The sequence below is a fragment of the Lampris incognitus genome, chromosome 9, assembly GCF_029633865.1.
Source record: "Lampris incognitus isolate fLamInc1 chromosome 9, fLamInc1.hap2, whole genome shotgun sequence".
Classification (NCBI taxonomy): Eukaryota; Metazoa; Chordata; class Actinopteri; order Lampriformes; family Lampridae; genus Lampris; species Lampris incognitus.
In genome coordinates this window covers 25228760-25253294 of record NC_079219.1, presented here as the reverse complement: position 1 = coordinate 25253294, position 24535 = coordinate 25228760, and the positions used below count along the sequence as shown (strand labels likewise).

General features: G+C 43.0%; 1 protein-coding gene across 1 annotated transcript in view; it reads right to left on the bottom strand.

Annotated features, from left to right (window-relative positions):
* LOC130117724 (neurocalcin-delta A) overlaps positions 1-24535 on the bottom strand; it is a 122175-nt gene that overhangs the window by 57072 nt on the left and 40568 nt on the right. The gene's annotated exons all lie outside the window — the stretch shown is intronic.

Below are 24535 nucleotides of genomic sequence, written 5' to 3'. Positions count from 1 at the left end.
ATCAAAGAGGAAAGAACACAAGACGCACTGTACTTTTGATCCGGCGTGTTGGTCTCTTCAACCGAAATAAGCAGAAAACGCTGATCTTCATATATAGAGCGGGGATTTACTTAATTTGATAACTTTTCATTACGAGATTTAATACTGGCTGCCTGTAGTATCAAGTACACATATGTACTTTAACACATTTTGGCAAATTTGAATAGATTAGTATCTCACTACAGGGACAAGTTCAATATACTTGATCTCATGAACAGTAAAATGTAATATGCTTCAAGTGATTAATAAATAGTGTTGTAGTGTAGTGTAGTGCTGGGTTTTTTCTTGGCTCTCACTAACACTCTGACATGTCGGCTAGCGAGCCGGCTGTCCGCTTTGATCCATCCATTAATTTGACAGATAATAGTTTTTCTCTGCTTCCTTTCTAGTCAAGAGGCAATGTTCCTATAACCGGTCCACTTGGATACAATTCTCAATCGCAGATACTTCCATTTCAGTTTTTGGATTTAATAGAGATGTTATAGAATCAGAATCAACTTTATTGGCCAAGTGTGCCGATGCACATGAGGAATTTGACTGCAACTGCATCTATAGCCCTTTTTTCCACTCAAATGTAGCTTAACTGTGTCATGATATGCTACTTCAGTACACTTTAACAACTAATATTACTGGGACCACTACAGAAAATTGCAGATGAAAATTTAATATCCAGGAATTCACATTCTAGACACTACTGTCCCTGTAACAAATTGGCCACAATTTCCAACATTGACCACACACGGTCCAGCCATATACTAGGTTTTGACCTAGTCTTGTTCATCAAAGGTAGGGGAGGTTCAGTGAGGTTGAATCTAAATAGGTTTTACACGCAAATTAGAACTAGAATGAACTCTAAGACCAATCTGCAATCACATCAACGTGAAAAAAAATGTTTTAGATCTAAATTCATTTAAAACAACTTTTTTAGGTCTTGCAGTCACTTTGTTATAGCCTCCTCATACTTTCAGTGCCTGCACTCCCTACATCCCTAGAAAAGAAAATGCAAGAATAAAATGGGAGCAAACAGAGAAGAAAGTTAAACAGATTTTAAAAAAAAGTTTAAGGGGTGCAGGGAGTTAGAGAAGGTGCAGCTTCAGTTTCAAAGCTCGTGTCATGGGACAACTGAGAAGAGTTTCAACAGCACAACGGTTTAAAGCGTTTTATTCTGTATGCTTGCCAGCAGATCAAACGATGAAACTGACAGAGGCACACAAGTGTTGTGCAGATGTGACTGTAAGTTACACTTATGTCCCATAAGCAGATGCAGGACTAGACAGACATGTTGTCGTAACTATGTCAGCGTTAATTATGCACACTCAACTCTCTTGGCTAGTAGCGGTAAAAACGTTCAGCACAGACGTGAGAACCTGAGCATCTGTCTTTAAACAACTTTACAGTCCCGACTCAACTCACGTTGCAAATAAAGCACATTAGGTTTGACAATGACAAAACGACAACACGGTTTGACAATTCCCCACATCACTGAATTACTTCTTCTGGAAAACTGCCAGACATGTCTTTGCTACTGAGAAGGAAAAAAAAATCCACTTGCGATTTGGTAATAACAACAATTCCAAGTGTAATTTTACTGTCTTGGGTGGCCCTAATCAAAATGCTGCCAGTCTCGGGGGCATCTAGGTAGCATGGCGGTCTATTCCGTTGTCTACCAACACGGGAATCGCCGGTTCGAATCCCCGTGTTACCTCCGGCTTGGTCGGGCATCCCTACAGACACGATTGGCTGTGTCTGCGGATGGGAAGCTGGATGTGGGTATGTGTCTTGGTCGCTACACTAGCATCTCCTCTGGTCGGTCGGGGTGCCGGGACTAGGGGGAATAGCGTGATCCTCCCATGCGCTACGTCCCCCTGGTGAAACTCCTCACTGTCAGGTGAACAGAAGCAGCTGGTGGTGCCACATGTATCGGAGGAGACGTGGTAGTCTGCAGCCCTCCCTGGATCGGCAGAGGGGGTGGAGCAGCGAACAGGATGGCTCGGAAGAGTGGGGTAATTGGCCGGATACAATTGGAAGAAAATGGGGGGAAAAATCCCCCCCCCCCAAAAAAAATATCCTGCCAGTTTCATATAGCTCATATAACTGAGATAATATAGCTCATATTTTTTCGTGCTTATCAGCATCTTTTGTGGCAATTTAAGATTTAATGAAATTGATGATTGTCTTACATGTTACACAAACTGGCAAACCTGCACTTAGTTTTTGAACATCTGTGCCACCCACACCCATGATACAATGTATGGTGCAGTGTGTTTCAATTTTCTAGGGCAGCCCATGTAACCCCCCCCCCCAAAAAAAAGAAAAAAAAGAGGGAGGCATCTGTGGGAAGCGAGAACAATGAGGGGGACAAGCAACATCCCTCCTCGTCCCTTCCCCCCACTCACCCAAGCTGTGTGTATGGGACAACTTTGGTTCCATCATCTTCATTTCAATAGCAAGTGTTTGCTGGCTGGTTGAATGGGCCGCAGTGGGGCCCAGAGTAAGGAGGAGAAGAGCAGGGTGGGGCGGGACAGAGGGGAGCAAGGTCAGCCCAGAGAAAGCCCCCTTCTCTGGATGACCGTGTGCAAGTAAGTACATATGGCTGGACCTGCCTTTGTGGGGGAGGGAAGAAAGAAAAAAAGGCTGTATTAAAGAATGAAGAAACTGGAAGGAGAACTATGGAGAAGAGAAGGTGAAGCAGAGAAAGAGAAGGAGGGAAGCGACTAGAACAAAGTTCAAATGGTAAATAAGACGCAGACAGACAGACGGTGCAATGAAAAGGAATTTAATAAAGCCTGTTATTTGGACAAATGAAATTCCACGGCTGCAACGGAGGGGAAAACTAGAGGCATGTTTACCGGCTTAGGGACAGAGAGTGATCCGGGGACACTCAGGCTCAGGGACAGAAACGACAGTCTGAGCACGGATGATGTAAGTAAAAGAAACGAGAGTGTAATTGTCAGACGGATAAATTATTTACACTAAGAGCTGAGCCCTGGGATTAGCTTACTCTGTCTGGGAGGTGACTGTGTGTGTGTGTGTGTATGTGTGTGTGTGTGTGTGCGTGCAAGCCTACACGAGGATGTTGAATTTGCAACAGGCACTAGAGGGAATTCCTTCCTCCTGAAGACTCAGGAAGCAACAGCATGGGCGGAAGAGAAAACAAGTTTTCATTCCAAGGCAAACCCCCTCAGAAGTTGTCCCTCTGAAAAGGAAATACCTTCAACGCAGCGCAACAATCAGAATTTCACTTCCACGTACTTCACTTACAGCCAACAAGTTGTTGCTAAATTCAACTTTAGTTATAAAACTACTTTGAAAAACAGTACCAAACAATGGGCTTTGTCAACTCATTTCTGGAGTTTCTTTTTTTCCTCTCTCTCTCTCTCTCTCTCTCTCTCTCTCTCTCTCTCTCTCTCTCTCTCTCTCTCTCTCTCTCTCTCTCTCTCTCTCTCTCTCTCTCTCTCTAATAATCGAATAAACACCACAGGGAACAATAAACTGACTGCTTCAGAAAATATCCCCCAGTAAAAAAAGATTACTTCAAACTTCTAGCTGTGGATATTAAGTCCCTCCAGATAGTCTTCATTGCCAGATTATTATCTTTACACAAAAATATACCGAAAAAGCTAAAAAAAAAAAAAAGGCAAAACTTAAATCATTAAAAAAGAATATGTAACTTTTAAAATGTATATTTATGAACTGTACATCTGGCAATAAGTTATAGCAACATGTGTCATTAACACTTTGTTTAAAGCGACACCAATACACTCGCTTAATGTCGAAAATAATTCAGTCAAAGGCAAAGATTATTTTTGGAAAGCTTGCCTCAGAACTCAAAGTATACTGGTATCAAAGAGTTCTTATCGGGGATTCAGAGGCTTGACTGGAGGTGTTAGATAATAAGAGATTATAGGGCAGCCAGATTGGGAATTTCCAGAGCTACTAACAAGGTTTGATTACTCTTATCTAACCAGTCAGTGTAAATAACAAGCAGGCGAGCGCACATGCAGGCTCATGCCCGGGGGGGAGGGGGGAGAGGGAGAGAGAGAGAGAGAGACAGACAGACAGACAGACACACACACACACACACACAGCGATGTATAGCGAGATATTGGAATGTGTAAAAGTTCACTGAAAATCATCAGGACACAAACATTCTTGCTAATGTCGCCTTCGTCAGGTGAAAGCTCCTGGTAAGACGTTGGTTATGCTAGTATAGGTCAAAATAGTCATGCTATGTATCATTCTCCCTTTTGCATGCTTAAATGCTGCACTGTTACTCTGCCCCCAAGTGCCATTATTTGGAAAACCCTGCATGCATAATGCACAATAGATATTGCATGAGTGGATGTTTACACTGACCTATCTCTGTGTGTGTATTAAACATATTTTTAAATCTATATGTGTCCCTTTTTTATATTGTATTTTAAGCTTGTGCAGCACTTTGGTTAAACTGTGGTTGTTTTAAAAGTGCTATATAAATAAACTTGACTTGATTTGACTTGTGTAGCGTGCAAGATGTGTTGGTATACAACGAAAAGTTGTATGAAAAGTAATTAAAAATCAAAACTAAGAAAAAAATGCATTGTTTTGAATACAGAGTGGAACAACAAACTCAAAGGGAAGGATTCATAAGAGTTAATCCCTCCACCATAAAGTGGATTTTAGAAGAGTATGGAGAAAATATTACAGAGCTACCATCAAGATCTAATCAGCGTGCTAACTGAAAGCAACATACTATTGTTAAGCTACAGAATCGATATCATCATCATAGCTTCTTCTTCCATTTTGTTCTTCTTTTTTTTTTGGACCCCCCCCCTTTTCTCCCCAATTGCATCCAGCCAATTGCCCCACACTTCTGAACCATCCCGGTCGCCGCTCCACCCCCTCAGCCAAGCCGGTGGTGGTGGTGGTGGGGGGGACTGCAGATGACCACATGCTTCCTCCGATACACGTGGACTCACCAGTCGCTTCTTTTCACCTGACAGTGAGGAGTTTCCCCAGGGTGATGTAGCGCTTAGGAGGATCATGCTATTCCCTCCAGTTCCCCCTCCCCCCCGAACAGGCACCCCGACCAACCAGAGGAGGCGCTAGTGCAGCGACCGGGACACATGCCCACATCCAGCTTCCCACCCACAGACACCTGACCAAGCTGGCGGTAACACGGAGATTCGAACTTCTTCCATTTCTTACAAATGCTACCTCTCCCAGAGCCTTTCAGCCAGACCTAAACAACTCTCATAACAGCACTGAACTACTTACAATCATAGTTTTCATTCATTCATTCTATTAGCTGCATCCTGTGTAAAGTGCATGAACACAATTCAATACTAAAACATCAAAAATCCTCCCTTCTGCTGATTCTCAGGACAAGATATTGTCAAAAGGGAGTTCCTGACCCTATCTGTGTTTATCTTGGAGTCGTCATAAGAATATTTAACATCAACTGAAAGAAAATTTTTTCTTAGATTATCTCCACACCCCATATAACTGTATGAACAAAGACACGTTATCCTACAGCCCACAGCTGCAGTCGTTGAGCCTTTCATGAAAGGTGTGTGCAACACACAGCTGTCCAGACAGTTTCATATCGGTGCAGTAGGTTGATTCACAGCTTGCCGAATGGAGTAGACAAGAAGACCTTAATTCTTTTCTTTCTGTGTTACGTAACTGCAAGACGTGAGGTGGGCGAGCGATGCACTGTACTGAACTAGCTAATCCAATGTACCACACAGCTTGCCAAAATCATTGACAAGAGGATCTTAAATGTCGAGCTGGTTGTGTAATTAAGAGATGACGTCAATGTACACTAATCCAGGGCAGAGGTAGTCAACATTTAAGAAACCAGCCATCTGCGTGTGTTAAAGAGGGCAAAAAAAAATAAATCTTTTTTTGGATTTTTCCCTTTTCTCTGCAATTGCACCTGGCCAATTACCCACTCTTACGAACCATCTTGGTCGCTGCTCCACCCCCTCTGCTGATCCGGGGAGGGCTGCAGATGACCACATGCCTCCTCCGATACATGAGCAGTCACCAGTCGCTTCTTTTCACCCGATAGTAAGGAGTTTCGCCAGGGGGATGTAGCGCGTGGGAGGATCACGCTATTCCTCCCAGTTCCCCCTCCCCCCTGAACAGGTGCCCCAACTGACCAGAGGAGGCGCTAGTGCAGCAACCAGGACACATACCCACATCTGGCTTCCCACCCGCAGACACAGCCAATTGTGTCTGTAGGGATGCCCAATTAAACCGGAGGTAACACAGGGATTTGAACCGGTGATCCCTGTGTTGGTAGGCAACGGAATAGACCACGATGCTACGTGGATGCCCCAACGGCAACAAAAATTCTAAAACTACATCTAATATATATACTATAAATATCCATGTGTGTGTGTTTATGTGTGTGTGTGCAAAGACTAAAAAGACTTATGATGTAAAGCTGGAGTGTTACTCATGCATTAAAGCTGACGCAATAGCATCTTCACATATTGAAAACGTGCAACTTTTCAGCAGGTGATGCAGACAATAAATCCTGATATTCTGTGTTATTTTAGCAGATGTACCTTCAAAACACATCCCCCTGTTCAATCAATTCAGGACTTGAGATTCATGAGAGGAACGTAATATTTAGCAGCCCTGGAAAGCTGATATGGAGTGCACTCACTGAGAATAAGCACCTTCTTAACCCCCTTACACAGATATTTCAAAATTGACTGATTGATTCTCCAGTGTGAGAGAGAGTGTTTGTGTGTGAGTGTGTGTATGCGTGAATGAGTGAGTGAGTGAGCAAGAGAGCGAGAGAGCCAGAGAGCCAGAGAGAGAGAGAGAGAGAGAGAGAGAGAGAGAGAGAGAGAGAGAGAGAGAGTATGGTGCATCAATCCTGAGTGGAGTATATGGATGATGGGAAATCACGGTTAGAGGAAAAACAGAATGACTCACCAGGAGAGAGGAAGAGGAGGTGGATGAAGGATGGCGGGTACACATACATACATACACACACACACACACACACACACAATTTAAGGATATACACACAAATATATTCATGCAATAAACATGCACAAAAACAGTACAAAACGTATTCACACACACTTGCACACAATTGCATACATTCACAGACAGGACTGGCACAGCTCCCTGTGAGAGGGGGCGAGAGAGAGAGAGAGAGAGACAGACAGACACAGACAGACAGAAACAGACTTCCCACCATCTTTGTCCTTCTCACTCTTATCTTGGGCTAGCAGCCTGTTGTAGTGAGGAAGCACACTGTCATTCTGTTAACTTATTACAACATTACCAACTTGTCAGGGCTCTGGGTTGTCAAGAAAGTATTTTTTGGAAGGTCATGAGTGTCCCATTTTCCCTGAAGCAGATTTATAAGGAAGTCATAATGGGAGGTGTGCTAGCGGTTCAAACTAAGTTAAATCATAATTCATTAGTGGATCTCAGTGAAAGAGACGAGGATGAGATTAGGGGCTCTAGTTTCTGGACAGCGCAAGGCCAGCAGTAGTGTTAATGCAGACGTAGTGACCATTTCATTGGGTGCAAGGTGTTTTTTCTCTTGCTTGGGTACGTTTGCTAATTTCCGGGCTCACTACGACATCACTTGCACCGAAATGGCCATGGCGGCGCAGTAGAGGGTGTGTCAGTCAAAACCAGGTGGCGCATTGCTAGTTTGGTGTCAAATAAAACCAAATATTACGCCTGGTCAGCCCACGTCTTAGCACAGACACGAGTGTTGTGTGGTAGTTTCCAGGCAGTTTAGGCAAAGGTCTACTAAGAATAGACTTGTCCAAAATCACAAATGCCACTTTTGTGGCATGTGGATTATTGAGCATGCTCAAGCCACAGTAATGTTGGCCTATTTTGTGAACAATTTAGATGATGACTACTGTCCTAAACCTTTTTAATCACAAGACAGAATATTTTCACATGTATCACTGTCCAACATAAAACAGTCAATGTGCGTCATTACACATGGAAAACAACATGCTGACTGGGATTTCAAAATTTCAATTGAGCTCATTTAACCTGAAAGAACGAACTGATTGCCTAGGCTAATCAATCCATGATCACAACTATTTAAGGTGTCCTGCTGTGTTAGTAGAATGAGCAGGAAAGAAAGACGCTGGCGAGAACAAAGACATGGTAAACGGTAGCCTGTCAAATAATCATGTTTGTGTGTTGTCTCATATCACAATGGAATTGGTGTTAATGTCTGTTGCATGCACACTTGGTGACTCTGCACCTCCCGAACAAGGACATCAGTTTCCTCCTGGGAGAAGCTTTTCTTTTTCTTTTTGGATCCCCCCCCCTTTCTCCCCAGTTGTACCTGGCTAATTTGCCCCACCCTTCCGAGTCATCCTGGTCGCTGCTCCATGCCGATCCGGGGAGGGCTGCAGACAACCACATGCCTCTGCCGATACATGTGGAGCCACCAGCCGCTTCTTTTCACCTGACAGTGATAAGTTTCGCCAGGGGGACATAGCACGTGGGAGGATCATGCTAGTCCCCTCAGTTCTCCCTCCCCCCCGAACAGGCATGCCCGACTAACCAGAGGAGGCGCTAGTGCAGCGACCAGGACACATACCCACATCTGGCTTCCCACCCGCAGACACGGCCAATTGTGTCTGTAGGTATGCCCGACCAAGCCGGAGGTAACATGGGGATTTGTACTGGCGAGCCCCGTGTTGGTAGGCAACGGAATAGACCACCATGCCTAATGGACGCCCCCCCCAGACCATTATTTTGAAGTTAAGATGCTTCAATACTTCAGAACCATTGGCACATGCAACCGTCGATGTTAATGAAGTAAATAAATTGCTTATAAGGAGTTGTCAACCAGGAAGTCAATAACAGCATTAGGTTCAATGTACAATCTGTCGTGTCTCTTAAAAAGTAAATAAATTGCTTATAAAGAGTTGTCAACCAGGAAGTCAATAACAGTATTAGGTTTGATATACAATCTGTCATGTCTCTTAAAAAGCGTCTAAACAGAATTCATGACTCTGCAGATTCCCCAGCAATAAAAGAACAAACACTTCATGCATTTAATATTTAATGACTCTTTAACTCTCATTGGCAAGCTAGACCTGGATATATTTTTACACAATGCACAGGTGGCTGTATCTTTATGTATGTGGGGGAGAAAACACCACCTGTTACATAATCCATTTGGCTGTATTTTTGTGTAGGAATTTTCCAGAAATGGGAGCGTGAAAACTAGGAAGTTAGAGAGTTCAAGAAAGATGTCTCATATAACACTTACAGTCTCTCAAGAGCACCTCAAGAGCTTTTACAACCCACTCCCTGCTTGGTGATTCAGGGACTATAAACAGAAGCCAAGGCGAACTGATGACCAATCACTCCCCCTATTGTTCCTTATAGCAGGCCAGACAGCGGGTCCAATGCAGAGAGAGGATAAACCATAGCACGCTCAGGCTGTCTCCCTTATCAGAGAGGAGCAGGAGCATGAAAAGGGCACTACCTCCTCCAAGTCATTCTGTATTCTTCTGCTCATTGGTGCTGCTTGTTGACACACGTGTGTGTGTTTGTGTGTGTGTGTGTGTGTGTGTGTGTGCGCATGTGCACAAATATATAACTGTGCATACACACACATGGAGGTAGCAAACATGCATGCACACAAAAAGAAACACACATCCACTGTGTTGTCCGCCTGAACAAATAATATCGACACAGGAATGAATGGTTGCAGCTTGCCTATCAAGCATCAGATGACACATTGTGGGCACAGGCAGTCAAACAGTACACATTAGAACGGTGGTGAATATTGTCAATCATAGTTTAGTAATCCATTTAAGGAGCACCTCGAATCTATACATAGTGATTGTGCTTCAAATAATGTAATCGATATCACCTGATAATGAAACCAGGCAAAGGTAATTAGTTACTGCATAAATATCACAGTCTTAGGACCAGTTGGTAAAATAAAAGACAAAGCCACATGATATAAAATGTTTGTTTTAAGAAATTCAAAATAGTAAAAAAAAAAACAAACAAAAAACAAAAACAAAAACAAAAAACAGTATTGTGTATGATGATGAGCCTGGATTTGTAAAGATGTAATAGTTGTTTGTTTCACATAAAATAAAGTATACAGCAGAATGGGTTACTTTAGAGGATTGATAACCTTGCAGTCTGTAGTGGTATAAGATAAAGAAATAAAGGCAACTACAACATGGATCCATTAAAGTTAATCCCATCTATTGACAGAATAATGATATGATCCATTCTTAATCTTTTATCTTTCCATGCACTGAAAACACCACATTAACCTGCCCATCGTCTCTTCCATCTCAGAGATCACCCTGCCGCCATTGATGCCAAACCTAGTAGGTCAGCTCTAACATTTTTTAGACATGTTTTTACACATGAAGCCAAGCTGACAGAGGAGTTTGGACAGAGAAGCCTCTCTTATCCCCCCCGCGTCTGGTGTGGGAAAATGGCGGCGCGAACTTATGTTTGCGGCGGCCTCACCCAGTACTGTCCATGCAGTGTCTTTGTAAACGTCTAAGTTTGTGTCTTCGTTTGATGGCTGTGAGAGCTGGCACTGGATCGGCTGGGGGAGCCTAGTCTGTTGCGTGCTGTAGGCCCTGGGACCACGGGCCCTGATTGGAGCATCGCGTGAAGAGGAAACACTGAGGGCGGTCTGACAGGACATGGAAGCAGGGCAGACTAAGCTAACTGCTAGCCCATGCAGACCAGCAGTTCTGATAACACCGAGGGCGGTCTGGTGGCGGCCTCGCCTAGTGTTGACTGTGTTTTTAGTGTCATCGTGTGGAGTGCGGGGAGGTGTGTCGAAGGTGTCTGGCTGGGAGAGCTGGCATTGGATTGCCTGGGAGAGCCTGGTCTGCTGTGTTCGGTTGGCCCGCGCCCAAAGAGGAAACACAGAGGGTGGTCTGACAGGACCAAGTGGGGTAGGCTAAACTGCTAGCCCATGCACATCGACAGTCCCGACAGTCATCCTGGCTGGCGTTCGTTTACTTGGACAGTGATTTTTTTGGAGTTTGGATGTACACTATATATACAAAAGTATTGGGACACACCTCTTAATCATTGAATGCAGGTGTTTCATTCAGACCCATTGCCACAGGTGCATAAAATCAAGCAGCTAGCCATGCAGTCTGCATTTACAAACATTTGTGAAAGAATTGGTCGGTCTGAAGAGCTCAGTGAATTCAAGCGTGGTACTGTCATAGGATGCCACCTTTGCAATAAGTCAGCTCATGGAATTTCTTCCCTGCTTTATATTCCACGGTCAACTGTAAGTGGTATTATTGAAAAGTGGAAGCGTTTAGGAACAACAGCAACTCAGCCACGAAGTGGCAGACCACGTAAAGTCACACAGCGGGGTCAACGAGTGCTGAGGCGCATAGTGCATAAAAGTTGCCAGTGCTCTGTTGACTCAATAACTGCAGAGTTCCAAACTTCCTCCGGCATTAACATCAGCACAAAAACTGTGTGCCGGGAGCTTCATGGAATGAGTTTCCATGGCCGAGCAGCTGCATGCAAGCCTTACATCACCAAGCACAATGACAAGCGTCGGATGAAGTGGTGTAAAGCACGCTGCCACTGGACTGTGGAGCAGTGGAATGTTCTGCGGAGTGACGAATCACACTTCTCTGTCTGGCAGTCTGATGGATGAGTCTGGTTTTAGTGGATGAGAGGGGAACGTTACCTGTCTGACTGCATTGTACCAACTGTAAAGTTTGGTGGAGGAGGGATAATGGTACGGGGTTGTTTTTCAGGGTTTGGGCTAGACCCCTTAGTTCCAGTGAAGGGAAATCTTAATGCTTCAGCATACCAAGACATTTTGGACAATTCTATACTTCCAACTTTGTGGGAACAGTTTGGGGAGGGCTCTTTTCTGCTCCAGCATGACTGTGCCCCAGTGCACAAAAGCAAGGTCCATTAAGACATGGTTGGGTAAGTTTGGTGTGCAAGAACTTGACTGGCACGCACAGAGCCCTGACCTCAACCCCATCAAACAACTTTGGGATGAACTAGAACGGAGATTGTGAGCCAGCTCTTCTCGTCCAACATCAGTGCCTGACCTCACAAATGCTCTTCTGGATGAATGGGCAAAAATTTCCCACAGACACACTCAAAAATCTTGTGGAAAGCTTTCCCAGAAGAGTGGAAGCTGTTATAGCTGCAAAGGGGAAACCAACTCCATATTAAGGCCTATCGATTTAGAATGGGATGTCACAGAAGCCCCTGTAGGTGTAATGGCCAAGTGTCCTAATACTTTTGTACATATAGTAAAAGTGTTCTCGTAGTTTTCGGATGTGTTTTTGTCTTTGTGTTGCACTGCTGTGGGCTGGGGGAAATGATATTTCATCTCATTTCATGTATGCAAGTACATGAAATGAAATGGCAAATAAAGTGTTCATGATTCCTGACATGCAAACCTTTTGTATATCAGACCATATGTGTTAAAAGAGGTGATTTTACCACTAATCTAAAAAAATCTAAAATGGGATTTTGTGATACCTAGACAAGGATCTACATATGCCTATAGCTCCTGCACTTTCCAAAGGGATGACTGTAATCTGGTATTTACAGCCTTAGTAACAGCTAACAGATGTCCTACATGCCATCCTCAGTCTAACAAAATTAACCTCTGCAACTTCAACAGTCGTCTTGGAAATATGGCACACTGTGTTTCTACTTAGCTTTTACATTAGCATAAGCGTAGCATGAACATGCAGATGTCAGCAGTGACTTTGCTGCAGCGTGTACACATGTTGACGCGTGTACAAAAAGCATCCGCTTGCTCTAAGTTATGTAGATAACCTCTTGACTGTGTGTGTGTGTGTGTGTGTGTAGCGCGATAAGATAAAGAAATAAAAGCAACTAAAATGCAGAGCCATTAAAGTTAATCCCATCTATTGACAGAATAATGATATGATCCAGACTTAATCTTTTAATTTTCCATGCACTGAAAACACCATATTAACCCTGCCCATTTTCCCTTCCATCTCAGAAATCACCCTGCTGCCATTGATGCCAAGCCTAGTAGGTCAGCTTTGGGTTTTTTTTGGGACATGTTTTTCCACATGCAAACCTTTCATATATCAGGCCATATGTGTTAACAGAGATGATTTTATGACTAATCTCAAAAAAAAATCTAAAAGCAGGATTTTGTGATACCTAGATAGGGATCTACATATGCCTATAGTTCCTGTGCTTTCCAAAGGGATGTCTGTAATCTTGTATTTACAGCCTCAGTAACAGCTAACAGATGTCCTACATGCCATCCTCCATCATTAACCTCTGCGACTTCACCAGTTGTCTTGGAAATACTGCACATTGTGTTGCTACTTAGTTTTTACATTAGCATAAGCGTAGCATGAACATGCAGATGTCAGTAGTGACTTTGCTGCAGTATATGTGTATAAACACGCTGACGCATATAAGAAAAAAAAGCATCCGTTTGCTCTAAGTTATGCAGCTAACCTTTTGACTGTGTGTGTGTGTGTGTGTGTGTGTGTGTGTGTGTGTGTGTGTGTGTGTGTATATGTGTGTGAGTGAGTGGCCACGAGTGGATGGGTGTATGTGGTAGTGTTTGATAAATCAAAGCTAACGTGTGCATAGCACAAAGGGTTCGAGAGCCTGCTGCTAGGGGTATGCAAGTCAATTTTTTCCAGGTTGACTAGTGGGGAGGTTGTCTGAGCTAGTAATCAACTAGTCAGTCTCCAGAGAAACCTTTCAATTAAGCTCTACTTTTCCTGCACCTTCTTACTTCAGTGAAGACTTGTGATTTTTTTTATGTAGGTCTACACACATTCACAATAAACAGATGCATGCATCCCACTGCTTACTATCAATAATCATTTCTCTTCACACACAAACACACACACACACAGACTCCTCATCTAAGTGTGTTTGCATGTTTTTGTGAGTTTGTGTGTGTGTGTGTGTGTGTGTGTGTGTGTGTGTGTGTGTGTGTGTGTGTGTGTGTGTGTGTGTGTGTGAGAGAGGGTGTGTGGGTATCTGTGTTTAGTCTTCCGTGCTGGAAATTATCTGTGGGTCTGAGAACTGTGTTGAACCCCTTCAACTCGCAGAAATGTGGGAAACAACACTTGAGCATACACAGTGTTGCATCAATTAATTCAGTTCAAACTAATTATGTAATGTTAAATCCGCCAAGCCATTCTCTTGTTCATTACCCAAGGAACGTCTCCAAGCCATTCACAAACAAGAATGACTGGCATGTATGACTTCAGTGGTGGCTATTTTCTTGTTAGCTTGGGGAAAATCAGACTAGATTATCAAAATCAGATATAAGCATAATGCAATTTCTAATTGTCAGCAACTCTGTTCACATCCCGTTCTTTCTTTGACTATGTCTTTGCTACAGATGCCGCTCTTTTCTTGTGTAACCTCAGTTCATTTGTTTGTCTAATACTTTACAAAATGTAGACTTTTCTTGAAGAAAAATGGGATACAAACAGTTTTTGTTGTTCTTTTTGTTATGACGATAGTAATACAGATTTATGCAGACTTCATATTTCATCCTACCAAGCTGTAAATAAGTGCTGTCCTTTGACATTGGAATGGCCTGCTTTTTAGAGAAAATATTTTCAAATTAATCAGGAATCATATGAAATAGTTTCGTGCTTGAACCTTCTATTTTTAGGCCAAAGCAGAGGGGAGAGGCTGGGAAAAGTCCCAAATCGAAGCTTATCTCCTCCTCATCTAAAATAATGCCTCTAAACAATTTATAAAACTTTAAGCCTGTGTTCTTCAACTGGTGGGCTACGACCCAAAAGTGGGTCATGGACTCATTCTGAATGGGTCGCGGAGTGTGTGGCCAAAAAAAGAAAGAACACCCCCCCCCCGGTTTTAACACTAGAAGAGCCAAACGTTTAATTCTACATCAACGTTCAGACAAACGTGGTGAATATGTGCCTACCAGAAGGGGGTGCTGTGGCTGCAAATGTTCTCAGTCAAAACCTACTTTTAATGCAAAAGTATTAAACACCATGCGTATAAACTAATCTACAAATCCTGTTGTTTTGTTTCAAACACAAAAAACAATCAAATCAGTTTCAACATTTTTTTTGTGGATTCCCCCCCCCCCTTTCCTTCCCAATTATACCCGTCCAATTACCCCACTCTTATGAGCCATCCCCATCGCTGCTCGACCCCCTCTGCCAATCCGGGGAGACTGCAGACTGCCACATGCCTCCTCCGATACATATGGAGTCGTTAGCTGCTTCTTTTCACCTGATAGTGAGGAGTTTCACCAGGGGGACGTAGTGCGTGGGAGGATCATGCTATTCCCCCCAGTTCCCCCTCCCCCCTGAACAGGCGCACCAACCTACCCGAGGAGGCATTAGTGCAGCAACCAGGACACATACCCCACACTCATGTCTGTAGCTTCCCACAGCCAATTGTGTCTGTAGGGACACCCGACCAAGCCCGAGGTAACACAGGGATTCGAACTGGCGATCCCCGTGTTGGTAGGCAACGGAAGAGACCGCTACGCTACCCAGACGCCCCCAGTTTCAACACTTTCATGTTGTAGAGATCAGCCAACAGACGCTCAAGCCTTTCCTCTCTGTAGTCCATCCATTCATCCATTGTTATGATTTCTTCGAAGCGGCTCCTTGACATTGTTTCTCTGAAAAAAAAAAAAAACCTCCAACCAAAAGCTCTCAATATTCAGGTTTTTGCTACCATATATTCCATGAACATATCCAACGCAAGCTTTTAGTTCATTAATAGACAACCATAGACGCTGTGCGCCTCAGTCACAGTACAATCCCTGACATGCCAGCATGACCATGTCAAATAAACAAAGAGCGCAGTCGAGTTTACTGGATATTTTTGTTTAGGCATCATCAATTGGAGCTGTCTCCATTTAGAATAGCATGCAATGTAGCCTAATTATGCCGTCTCGCGCCGTCTCATGTCTCATATCGTGCCGCTGATCTATCAGAATCTAGTAGCAAAGCGAGGACTTCTTGTGGGTCCATTCGTTTTGTTGTAGCCATGACTAAGTGTTAAGCAACAAATTGTTTACTCCCAAGTGTGTTCCTAGCTTATCTTAGGTGAGTGCATAGAGCTTTACCTCTTTGTAATTCGGCCCACAATTATGCATTTTCCCACAAACAATCTTTATCATCGTCATCACACTATTGTTCCAAGGCCATATCAATTATACTTTGCATGAAGTTAGCTTCAATGGCTGGCAATTTAGACCGTTGGCACTTACAGTTAGAATGAGGAAGCCATAGGAGAGCACACACATTCACACGCTGCACATTCACGTATTGTCTGGCTGAAGAGATCGTCAATAGTCAAAGTCAATCTTTCCCAACTTTAGGAACACATGCATTTAAATCACAAGTACTCTGGGACAGTCATGGAAGAGTGAGTCTCTTGCATTTTTAGCTTTGGAGAAATATATTCTTTTAAGGGCCTGCGTACATTAACGTGTGCTTTGGTGCAAGTCAAAGCAGAGGAACAGGTTGGACACTGAGCATGATCACCCCAGACTCTGAAACTCTTATCAGGAGTAAAGCACATCCCCAACTATATCTCATTAGCTTCCCCAAATGCCTGTCAAGTGAAAACAGCCCATTTAGTAGGCCTGCTCAGAGATATTATCATGTGTGCAAACACAGTTATGATGATCATTTTATTCATATTAACCAGGATCAGCAGCACACAGTTGTGAAGTTTATACTCATCAGTTTATTAATCAGGATCAGTTTGTTATTGCTAGAGTAATGTGCTCTGAACACAGGGATGAAAATATTTGTTTATTTTATGCTTAAAAAAGGTCATGATGACATTGTGTATGTGTGTTTACTAGCCCATTTTTGAAATAAATTTGTTTGTTTTTAATTCTATAAAAGTGGGTCGCGACTTAATGACTATGGGAAAATGTGGGTCCCAAGGCTCAGTTTGGCCTGGAATTTGATCTGAAGGGTTGCAAACATAGAATACGTCTGCTCATACGTCAGCTATATTCAGAAATTATTTTGCTGTTCTCATCACTGACTTCTGTGACAGTTGCTATTTCTTGTTTTTTTTCCCCATCCTTCTTTTAGAAATGTCGATACAGGGGTGTCTGGGTAGCGTAGCAGTCTATTCTGTTGCCTACCAACATGGGGATTGCCAGTTCGAATCCCTGTGTTACCTCCAGCTTGGTCCCTACAGACACAATTGGCCGTGTCTGCGGGTGGGAAGCCGCATGTGGGTATGTGTCCTGGTCCCTGCACTACCACCTCCTCTGGTCAGTTGGGGTACCTGTTCAGGGGGGAGGGGGAACTGGGAGTAATAGCGTGATCCTCCCACGTGCTACATTCCCCTGGTGAAACTCCTCACTATCAGGTGAAAAGGGCGACTCCAGATGTATCGGAGGAGGCATGTGGTAGTCTGCAGCCCTCCCTGGATTGGCAGAGGGGGTGGAGCAGCAATTGGGACGGCTCAGAAGAGTGGGTAATTGTTCGGATACAATTGGGGAGAAAAAAAGGGGAAAAAAAAGAAAATAAAAAAAGAAAGAAATGCCGACACACAAAATCATTTCCGTCTAGTTTGCTAATTCAAAGGGTCGGCGCTAACTTTCCTGCTTACAATAGAGTGAAGATTTGTTCTAGCTAGCCATTTTAACTGGCTATGTTTCAGCAACAACATCGAGTCTATTTTGCTTCAACAATGTCAGTGATAAATCTCCTTCTGCAGTCTCAGATTGGAAGAGACTCTGTTAGTTGTCTTAATAAAGGAATTTACACAATTCATATCGTTCCATGTATTTGATCTGTGCATTTGAGTTACATAAGTGACTACAAGTAGCTCTGAGGTCACCTGTGATGTGAAAGCGCAACAAAAGTTTGCTTCACTTACTATGTCAATGAATTAAGATTTATAGTGAGTAGATTTTGCTTAAATTTACAAGTGTAAATTATTCAAAAATCTAATGGAAGTTGTTACCAAACTTCTTTGAAGTAAATCTTACACATCATTTTTGTCAGTGCACAACGATGTACAACATGATATATTACGTAGGTTGGTTGGACAGTCTACTATTTGTAGGTTCAAGAGAAAATAGGTAGGTGCAAAAATGATGGAGGCCCTCCCTACCTGTATTTTAACACCAACCCAAAGCTATGACATTTAGAGAGGGCAAAACATGTAAAGCTCTAAGGGTCAAAATGGTTCAGGAAGCTGCATGCCCACAAACACTGTTATAAACCATTATATAAGGAGACAGACTGATATAGTTTAAGCAAAATCCCCCACACAAACACACATTTCGGTAACAGTAGAATACAAGTGAACAGTTGTGGCCTGTATTATGGGATTAGTACGTCTGGATCCATCTGATCAACAGGGTGCATCTGTACCTAATTTTCTCCTGCTACAGTATGACTATGTCTGAAACTGCACACTAGCCATACAACTCACACTACTATTGATATGGAATGAGGATGTAGTGTGTTTTACAGACCTTTTGTGTGTAAGAAATGCTTGAATATTTTCTACAATTACACTCATTTCTGAGTATACATCCCACAGCTGTGTCCAAATACACTATGTATTACAGACTACTAATATACACCATATACCAGCGTTTCCCAACCCAGTCCTCAAGGAACCCCTATCCTGCAGATTTTCATTGTAACCCTGCATAGGTAGCCCTGCTTGTACTTACTCAATCAATCATCTCACAGCACTTAATTATGCAAGGTGTGCAACATCTGACATAATTCATTGCTGATTGGTTGAATAACTACAAACAGGTACCTATTCAGGGTTGCAAAGAAAATCTGCAGGATAGGGGTTCCCTGAGGACTGGGTGGGGAAAAAATGCCATATACTAACAGTATTACACACTGTCTAGTATGTGCTATTCCTTCAAAATGCATTTAATATGTGGTATAATTATATTATCCTCAGTTAACCTGCGTAAGCGAGGGCAAGTGGGTATGGCTTGTGCAACCTATAACTCCATGTTAACCATGCAAGGCAGTGATTTTCTTCCAGAATAGTGTCCAGTTGATTCATACTGTATTTTTGGGCCAAAATAGTATACATCCTGGCATCTTTAGAGCTGTGGTTCCCAAATGGTGTACCGCCTGAGGCAACTCCAGGTGTGCTGTGGGATTTTGTGACAAACATACACGTTATCGTTTCTGAAGCCCTGACGAAGACCTACAGTGGTCGAAACATGTTGGCTTTTTTAATGATTCAGCCACTACAATAAAGGCTTTTTAATATTTTCGTTCCTCACTGCTTTTTCTTATATTTGAAGTGCCTGGATTGTGTTCTTGTTTTAGCCATAGATTATTATTGTAATATACTACTACTACCACTACTAATGAGGATGAGGACGATGATTATTATTATTATTATTACTATTATTTTCAGCTGCTCCCGTTAGGGGTCGCCACAGCCGATCATCCGTTTCCATCTCTTCCTGTCTTCTGCATCTTCCTCTGTCACGCCAACTGCCTGCATGTCCTCCCTCACCACAGCCATAAACCTCCTCTTTGGCTTCCCTCTTTTCCTCTTCCCTGGCAGCTCCATCTTTACCATCCTTCTTCCAGTATACCCAGCATCTCTCCTCCACACATGTCCAAGCCATCTCAATCTTGCCTCTCTTGCTTTGTCTCCAAACCGTCCAACCTGAGCTGTCCCTCTACATGTCCACTCGTTCCTAATCCTGTCCATCTTCATCACTCCCAATGAAAATCTTAGCATCTTCAACTCTGCCACCTCCAGCTCTGCCTCCTGTCTTTTCATCAGTGCCACCGTCACCAAACCATTCAGCATAGCTGGTCTGTGTATTACTGTAATATACAACTATACAAAAAGTTATGAATGAATTTTTACTTTACTATTTTAGTACTTTTGCACACATTTCCCAATACAGAGGCAAATTCTACACCCTAACATAAATTCTTTTAAAAACTTCCTGTGAAAGCGAACCCCATTTTTTGCCATTTGTACAGTTGTCAGACGGTGGGAACTATTAGTGTGACAAATCAAAGGCCCTGATTAATGCTTTTTTCTCCCCAGCTGCACTCCAGTAACTCTGCCTCTGATTGGCTAGTACACGTTGCCTTCATTGGTTATGTTGGTTAAATTAGGATTAGGCTGGGGATAGGGTTAGGGATTAGCCAATCAGAGTTAGAGTAGGGGCGACTCTTCCCAGAGTGTGGGTGGTAGAAAAAAAAAAGAAAAGAAAAAAAAGCCTGACTGACAGCCAGTGTGAAGGATGATAACAACATTAAAAAAGAGAAATCCGTGAGGGAGAAAATGATTACATTTTGCTCGACAAGGGATGCTGCCCTCTCAAGGCCAGATCTACCTCTCCCCCCTCGCTCTCTCTCTCTCACACACACACACCTACACTGCATATACTTTTCTGTCTCTCCCTTTTTTAGGTTTCAAAACCTCATTTCTAATTTTGTAATCTGTCTGGTTTAAATGGGGTGTGTGACCTGTTTGGTTTAAATGGGTGTGTTAATGCTTTGATTTAATTTTACAAAGTTTCAAATGAATTCTTGAATTATTTTGTTAATAAACATTTCATGTCCTGTGATGGACTGGCAGCCTGTCTCCTCGCCTGCCGCCCAGTGACTGCTGGGATAGCATCCCCATGACCCTTAGAGCTGGATAAGCACTTTGGATAATGGATGGATGGATATTTCATGAGTAATATAGTTGTTTGTCAAATTTTATTTGGCATTAGTAAATAAAAACGTTTACAGAGTGACAAGAGTGATAACATGTGTTCTAGAGGCTATTTTGCATGGATATGAATACAGGTGTGTCTTGACATTTTGGCTTGTCCTTTGGTGTGCCTTGGGCAGAAAAAGTTTGAAAACCACTGCTTTTAGAGAACTCGAATTTTCCATACTACGGACACAGTTCCGCTTCCGGTGTGGTAAGGTGGCTGCACGAATTCGCGTTTGCAGCAGCCTCACCCAGTACCATCCATGCAGTGTCTTCGTCCATGTCTGTGTCTAAGTTGTGTCTTCATTTGATGGCTGGGAGAGCTGGCTCTGGATCAGCTGGGAGAGGGGGCAGGCTAAGCTAACTGCTAGCCCATGCAGACCAGCAGCTCCGATAACACCGAGGGCGGTCTGGCGACAGCCTCACTTGGTGTTGACTGTGGTGTTTTTGATGTCGTCGTGAGGAGTGCAGGGAGGTGTGTCGAGGGTGTCTGGCTGGGAGAGCTGGCGCTGGATTGGCAGGGAGAGCTTGGTCTGCTTTGTCCGGGGGGCCCGGGGACCACGGCCCTGCCTGGAGCTGCACCCGAGGAGGAAATGCCGAGGGCGGTCTGACAGGACGCGGGGTGGGCTAAGCTAACTGCTAGCCGCAGACCGGCGATTCCGACATTCATCCTGGCTGGTGTTCGTTCCCTTGGACAGTGATTTTTTTATTTATTTTTGATATATGTGTTAGTTTGGATATGTGTGTTCTGGTAGTTTTTGGATGTGTTTTTGTCTTTGCGTTGTACTGCTGTGAGCTGGGGGAAATTGCATTTCATTTCATTTCATGTATGCAAGTGCATGAAGTGAAATGACAAATAAAGTGTTCCTGACTTTAATCTTATATACTAAAAATAGGCACTGCTAAGTACGCACTAAGGCTATTCGGACATGTAAGGGTATTCGGACACATCCCATGTTGCCAGTGTTACTAGACAAAGATGCCCCATAATGAACAAGAACAGTCTGGAACAAACTTTCTTTGTATCTTTCACTCCAACAAATCTCAAGGGTAAACACAGACACACACATGCATATATATACACATACACTCACACAACAATAATCAAAATACAGAGTGAACTTTAATATTAAAATTTGAAAAGTTGAAAAAAAAAGCAAGTCAGTGGCCATTTCCATTAGATGGTTTTAAGCGAATAGTGAGAGACACCTTTTCCAATACATTACACCAACATGTGCCAACAACATCCAATATACCATCATGGTAAAAACGGGAACAGGCAGAGTAGGCTACTGAAACTGAAAGATCAACTGAGATAATGTTCACACTGGTGTGTGGTTGCAGGTGCCTTCACATTTAATCACCACTTTTTATAACAAACATTTACATGTATTCTATCTGTGATGCATAAATTAGTAGTTCAGCCTCTTAGCGTATCTGTGCACTATCAATCTGAGTCATTTTCTAAATTTGAGAATCACAATACTTAAACAGTTCATATAATATTTAAAACAAAAAGTTCCCCCTTTTTCTCCCCAGTTGTATCTGGCTAATCAACCCACTCTTCCGAGCCGTTCCGGTCGCTGCTCCACCCCCTCTGCCAATCCGAGGAGGGCTGCAGACTACCACATGCCTCCTCAGATACATGTGGAGTTGCCAGCTGCTTCTTTTCACCTGACAGTGAGGAGTTTTGCCATGGGGCCATAGCGTGTGGGAAGATCACGCTATTCCCCCCAGTTCCCCCTCCCCCAGAACAGGTGCCTTGACCAACCAGAGGAGGCACTAGTGCAGTGACCAGGACATGTACATACCCACATCTGGCTTCCCACCTGCAGACATGGCCAATTGTGTCTGTAGGGATGCCCGACCAAGCCGGAGGTAACATGGGGATTCGAACTGGCGATCTCCGTGTTGGTAGGAAACCGAATAGAGTGCTACGCTACCTGGACGCCCTTCGTATAATAAATCTTATGTATTTGAGAAACAGGAGTGGAAAGGCAAGTTCAGTACAGTTTCGAGTTCGACCGTGAACAAACATTTGTCAGAGAACTCAATCATCTTGTATGAGAGATGGGGGAAAGTTACTCAGAAGTGTGATGTGCCATTTGAATATACTGCAGTCTTTTGATATTTTGGGTAGTATGCTGAATTACTTGCATACTCCTCCAGTATGTAGTATGTTTTCTGTTAGTGCCTGGTTTCTGTCTCACTCCCTCTAGGACATCAGAGATCAGCCTTTAAAATGAGAAACGCAATGAACTTTGCCCCTGGAAGGCTGAGAAAGGCTGTGTGTGTTGGAAAGTATTTAGCTTTTATGACTGGTTGATAGTGAAAAGCGAGGAAACATTTGAAAACAGGTGGTCCAGGGAACAGAATAGATAGAGAATTCAGAAGAAGGATGAAATGATAAACAGAAGTCCCATCTGTTTACTGGAACAACTACACAATCACGCCAAACAAGGCTGCACGGAAACAGTCGTGATACCTGTCATCACGATCTTAGTTTACTGTGACAAAAATAACCTGCAAAAATAATGACTTTCACCGTAAACTGGGTGGGAGAGCAATAGAGGGGCACTTACCATGAATTATCGTGAGAGAATGGTTCTAGTTTTCATGTGTTATTTACTACTGACAAGAATTACCATCTAGTAAATATTTAGCATGCTTTTTGAATACACAGCTACATGACCTGCTTTCCACAAGCCAAAATATAACTAACTCAAACACAAGTTAACAAGACCATTGTCATTGAGGGGTTATCCCTGTCAAGATTTTGAAGGTGGGTGTGGGTGAGGGGGACTGCCTTACACAGACTGAAGAACAGAAGAAGTCCTTGGGTTCCTCATCTCTCACTTCCATGTACTCTCTCAAGTAACATGATCGCTCTGTCAGAATTCAGCTTGATAACTCATTCAACTGATTCTACTTTCTGTGATTTCCTCACCTGGATTATTAAGCATGCATAAAGACATCACTGTACTGCGCCTCTACTCCATTAAATCATAAGTACAGAAGCTGGGAAAATACATTATTAAACTATAGAAGACCCACCAGGTAGATATATAACCAGTTATTCCCTTTATCATTTAAGATAAAATGGAATTTGAACTACAGAATAAGATAGACTGCTACCCGACTCTTCTAAGGTCTGGCATAAACTGAGAGGATAATAGGGCCAATTTTAGGCATGAATTACCTCTACCAAAAATCGTGAGGTCTTTTCCAGTCTGAGGTTGGTTGCAACTGATTTTGGGCCCAGATTATCCTGTTGTCTAAGTCTTATCTACAGTGCTGCTTGAAAGTATGTGAACCCCTTGAGCAGTTTAGATTTTTCTGTTGTTTTACCATGATTTTCTTATTCTATCATCACCAGTTTTTATGTATGAAATGTCAGATATATGTTTATCAGTTGCATGTACTTGTTTAGTGGGACTTGTTTAAGTAGCCCAGAAACTACATGAAACATGGAATTAGTGTATGTGCAAAAGTAAGTGAACCCCCAGCTGCATTGGTTAAGTCAAGCAGGTAACAGACTCGGGTGAAACACATTTGAGTGCTTAATTAATCATTTAAGCAGACCAATGAAATCAGACATCCTTGGGAATGGGTTTGGCCTGCACTAATTAAAAGAGAGAGGAAACCAACCAAACCACTGTGGTCCCATACAAATCAACAATGCCGAGAGCAAAGGAGATATCCGAGGACATGAAGAAGACGGTAGTGATAGCCCATCAGTCTGGAGAGGGCTATAAAACCATCTCCAAAAGATTCCAGCTCCACCCATCCA